At 41.3% G+C, this 5,560-nt stretch overlaps 1 protein-coding gene across 5 annotated transcripts in view; it reads left to right on the top strand.

The window, feature by feature from the left end:
• cdk14 (cyclin-dependent kinase 14) overlaps positions 1-5,560 on the top strand; it is a 659,453-nt gene that overhangs the window by 380,275 nt on the left and 273,618 nt on the right. The window lies entirely within an intron of this gene.

The following is a 5,560-nucleotide window of genomic DNA, read 5'->3' as shown; positions in this document are numbered from 1 at the left end:
GAGGCTGAACAGGCTGGGGCTGTTTTCCTTGGAGTGTTGGAGGCTGAGGGGTGACCTTATAGAGGTTTATAAAGTCATGAGGAGTATAGATAGGATAACTAGATAGTCTTTTCCCTGGGGTGTGGGAGTCCAGAACTAGAGGGCACAGGTTTAGGGTGAGGGGGGAAAGATATAAAAGAGACCTACGGGGCAACTTTTTCTCACAGGGTGGTACGTGTATGGCATGAGCTGCCAGAGGAAGTGGTGGAGGCTGGTACAACTGCAGCAGTTAAAAGGCATCTGGATGGGTATATGAATAGGAAGGGTTTAGAAGATATGGGCCAAGTACTGGCGAATGGGACTAGATTAATTTAGAATATCTGGTCAGCATGGATGAATTGGACCAAAAGGTCTGTTTCCATGCTGTACATCTCTGTGACTCTATTTGTGAAAATGTGTTGTCTATTTAGAAGTTGTTGTTAGGACGTTGCCTAAGTGAAATATTTTTATCGCCATCTACTTTCAGGATTGGAAAATACATCAAGTCTGACAATTTGACCTTTTTTTTTGCTTTCAAAAAATCCACCTGTCTCTTTATACCCCTTTAAGCCATCCTATTTTATTCATTTATGCTTGCTTCAGTTGGCATATTCTGGGAACTTGTTTAACAATGACCTCATTTGCAAATTTAGCTGATTCCTCTTTTTGTCTTAATTTTTTTGAGTTGTATCTCCTGCTGTTAAAATGCACTTTGTCAGTGTTTAATGCATTTTTGTCAGGTTCTTTCAGTCTCAAACTTTAATTAAGACACCTCTCAATCTATTTTCTGTATAAGATTTATATGAAAGTTGATAAGCAGTGCTTCAAAACAGCAGTTTAACCCGGCAGTTCAGATGGCATCACAGCAGGAAATGTATCACTTAACGGGTTTATGAATGTGAATAGGACTCTAAGATTGAACAATTCCCCCACTCACAGTACTACTTATCTGATTTAGTAAACTAATTGATACCCTTGGTAATTGTGCTCTCAACCATTTAAATAATTTTACACTTATTTTCCTGTAACAGAAAATCCTGGTTTCTTCTGTTTGTCTTCCCCTTTTTCTGATTTCATCTTGCTACTTTTTGCTTCTCTCACCTGTCATAATCTGCATCTTTGTCACTTCTGTCTTTATTTAGTCTCTTTCCGTAAATATGTTTCACTTCTCGTGCACGCTTCCATTTCTGTCAGCCATTTCTTTTGCATTTGCCACAGAGATCTCAAGGCCCACATGTCTGCTAGGCCCAAAAGTTGTTTGTTTCTCCTGCAAAAAGAAATTCCCATTCTACAGTTCCATCAGTTTCTGTGTTTCTCTATTGATCTTTTTTCTTATTTTCCTTTCTCCTCCCCCTCCAACTTTTCTGTTATCGCCTGTCCTTTTCCTAATTATGTCTTTGGCGTTGTAGATTGTAACCTCTTGTATCTTTACTCATATTGTTTGTAGATTTATATGTCCAAGCAAGATAGTTGAAACATGGATGATGGACTTAGTAATGCACTGCAAAATGTATGAGTGGGAAAATTGGCCAGCAGGAAGGGCTTTGAGAAAGTACAGAACAAAGAGGAGTTGGTCAGAGATTGAGAGGGACTCACCTTGAAAGATATATGTCCCTATGCTCTTAATTTGGATTCCTGGCTGTTTATGGCTCCTGGGGACTGTTGTGCATAAATTTGAGATAGAGTCCTGCAAATTTTAGTTTTGTTCACCATGCGTGCGTTTTCTTGAATTACTAGCTGTCAGGGTGGAATGCACAGAAGTCTGGGAAAATCCTTGGGCTAGGAAAATTTCCAGCCTCCCCTGTTTTCATTTTGTGTGTGTGTATGGAGAGGGGAGGGGGTGGAGGAGCGTATTGGGTGAGGACTGCAATCAGGCTAGATGACCCCAGAAAGAATTTGAAGGCCCCCACAGGGTCTGCTGAGCATCACAGCAGGCGAGTTACAAGGCCAGTGCCAGTTGGATACAATCTCATCCAAGTTACATTCCAACATTTAAAGCCCTCAGCCCTTTGACCCATGTACTAATGTCAATACACTTTCTGCCCGTCCATGCCACTTCATACCTCTCCTTTGCATGGCATCTCATACCCTCCATGCCAGCTAATGCCCCTTCACCCTCCACTGTTTTCTTCAAAGGAAGCTCCTTTGACTACAGACCATTAAAAGTGTCAGATATCCAGCTTCTTTAAAGTTCCTTTTGCAGAAACTGCAAGTACTTGAAACCTTTTTATCTCTTATCTAAATATCCAGCGTGCATTTGACAAATCAAATCAGGATGTTTTCGCTGGAGCTCAATGGTTTCCGTACACTTTGGAACAGTTCCGACAGATTGGAGGGTAGCTAACCCCACTATTTAAAAAGGGAAGTAGCAAGGAAGAAGGGAATTATAGATCAATGAGTCTGATTATCAATGGCAGAATCAGATATAATCAGCTTTTACAGAAAAGAAACTTAGATCTATTTGCATAATTCAAAGGTAAAAGTATTGGAGTTGATTGGGGTAGGAGTGGATGTGGTTTATTTGCACTTTCAAAAGATGTTTGACAAAGTCAAGCATTACAGATTAATGCATAAAGGTAGGAGCATGGGATTGGAGGTAGTGTATTGAGATCGGTAGAACATCAGTTAGTACACAGTAAACAACATGTAAGAATAAATGGGTCATTTTCTGAATAGCAGAGAGTGATGAGTAGGGTACTGCAGCCCAGCTGTTCACAATCTGTTAATAATTTAGATGAGGGAAATAAACATAATATTTCAAAATTTACAGATGAGACAAAACTGGGCGAAAGGGTGAACGGTGAGGAAGATGCAGAGATGTTACACAGGCCGAGTGAATGGGCAAATGCCGGACAGATGTAAAATGTGGATAAATGTGAGGTTATCAACTTTGGTAGCAAAATTAGGAAGGCATATTATCATTTGGCTGTAAATTGAGAGATGGGAATGTTAACAAAGACCTGGGTGTCCTTGTGCACCAGTCACTAAAAGTAAGTGTGCAGATGCAACAGGCATGCCAGTAGATGCCAGTAAAAAAGACAACTAGTATGTTGGCCACCTTTAGTGAGAATTCAAGTACAGGAATGAGAATGGCATGTTGAATTTGTACAGGGCGTTAGTGAGGGCACACTCGGAATATTGTGTGCAGTTGTGGTCTCTTTTTCTGAGAAAGGATGCTCTTGCTATAGAGGGAGTGCAGCGAAGATCTACCACATTGACTCCTGGATGATGGGACTGACATATGAGGAGAAATTGAGTCAATTATGATTTTATTCACTTGAGTTTAGAACAATGAGGGGAGATTTTACAGACTGTGAAGTTCTAACAGGACTGGAGAGGTTAGATGCAGAAAGGATGTTTCTGAACTTCCCCACCATCAGGATCAGGAATCATAGTTTAAGGATAAAGGTAAATCTTTTCAGGACAGAGATGAGCAATGTCTTCACGCAGAGAATGGTAAGCCTGTGAAATTCATTACCACAGAAAGTGGTTGAAGCCAAAACCTTGTGTTTTCAAGAGGGAGATAGATATAGCTCTTATGGTTAAAGTGATCAAAGGATATGAAGGAAAGGTGGGATGAGAGTATTGAGGTTGATGACCAACCATTTCATTGCAAAGGAGGTTCGAGGCGGTGAAATGACCTATCCCTGCATCTTTCTTCCATGTTTGTTTCTTTGAGCATTCTAATAGATGATGAACCTCAAAATATATAATGTGGCTTGGTCACTTTTAAGAAAATGGGAAGTTGTGTATGAATAACCAATTTTTGAATTTTTTAAAAGCATCTTGTCACTATAAGGTTCCTTTATTCTCTATAATAGGCACTCAAGTGCCATAGCTTGGCATTGAGGGTAGAAAGGAAGATGGGAAGTATAAATAAGGAACTTCAGGTACAGGAAATCTGAAATAAAAGCAGAAATTGCTGGTGAAGTTAAAGTCTGGCAGCATCTCTGGACAGAGCAGAATTAACTCTGTACATCTAGTGACTCTTCTCTGTTCTGTTTTTGTTTCTTGGGAAGTTTAGCTTGGTATTGGGAGGGCACTTCACTCCCCTGGAAGATCGTAGACCAGCAGAGGGGTAGGCTTCTAATCAATGAGTTGCAGAGTCATAGAGATATACAGCACAGAATCAAACCGTTCAGTCCAGCTCATCCGAGATATCCTCAATTAATCTCGTCCCATTTGCCAGCATTTGGCCCATATCCCTCTAAACCCATCCTATTCATATGCCCATCCAGATGCCTTTTAAATGTCTTAATTGTACCAGCCTCAACACTTCCTCTGGCAGCTTATTCCATACATGCACCATCCTCTGCATGAAAACGTTGCCCTTTGGATTCCTTTTAAATCTGTCCCCTATCACCCTAAACTTATGTCCTCTAGTTTTGGATTCCCCCACCACAGGGAAGAGACCTTGTCGATTTAGCCTATCCATGCCCCTCATGATTTTATAAATCTCTATAAGGTCACCCCTCAGCCTCTGCTCCAGGGAACATGACCCCAGCCTATTCAGCCTCTCCCTACAGCGAGAACCCTCCATCCCTAGCAACACCCTTGTAATTTTTTTCTGAACCCTTTCAAGTTTTACAACATCCTTCCTACAGCAGGTACACTAGAATTGCACACAGTATTCCAATAGTGGCCTAACCAATGCCCTGTACAGCCACAACCTGACCTCCCAACTTATATACTCAATGCACTGACCAATAAAGGCAAGCATTCCAAACATTGTCTTCACAATTTTATCTACTTGGAACTATGAACCTGCTTTCCAAGCTCTCTTTGTTCCCAGGACCTTACCATTAAGTGTAGAAGTCCTGTTCTAATATGCCTTTCCAACATGCAGCACCCCACATTTATTTACATTAAAATCCATCTGCCACTCCTCACTGCATTAGCCCATAGGATCAAAATCCTGTTGTACTCAGTCGGTAACCTCCTTTGCTGTCCATTACGCCTCCAGTTTTGGTGTCATCTGCAAACTTACCAAACATATCTTCACATCCAAATCATTTATATAAAAATTTTGCTTGCAGTAAAAAAAAAGTAGGCATCAAGCCTACTTTTATCAGGGGGTTTGAGCAGAACTCCACCCTGCACCATATCGCTGTTGTAACTCCCGTGTTCAAGAAAGGATCAAGGCAAAAGATGGAAAATTATAGGCCAATTAGCCTAACCTCGGTTGTTGGTAAAATTCTAGAATCCATCATTAAGGATGAGGTTTCAAAATTTTTGGAAGAGCAGGGTCGGATTAGAACAAGTCAACATGGATTTAGTAAGGGGAGGTCGTGCCTGACAAACCTGTTGGAGTTCTTTGAAGAGGTGACAAGTAGGTTAGACCGGGGAAACCCAGTGGATGTGGTCTACCTAGACTTCCAAAAGGCCTTTGATAAGGTGCCACATGGGAGGCTGCTGAGCAAGATGAGGGCCCATGGTGTTCGAGGTGAGCTACTAGTATGGATTGAGGATTGGCTGTCTGACAAGAGGCAGAGAGTTGGGATAAAAGGTTCTTTATCGGAATGGCAGCCGGTGACAAGCGATG

The sequence above is a fragment of the Chiloscyllium plagiosum genome, chromosome 5 (genome assembly GCF_004010195.1).
Source record: "Chiloscyllium plagiosum isolate BGI_BamShark_2017 chromosome 5, ASM401019v2, whole genome shotgun sequence".
NCBI lineage: Eukaryota > Metazoa > Chordata > Chondrichthyes > Orectolobiformes > Hemiscylliidae > Chiloscyllium > Chiloscyllium plagiosum.
The sequence above is the reverse complement of the archived record's forward strand: the minus strand, read 5'-3'. Positions and strand labels throughout refer to the sequence as shown.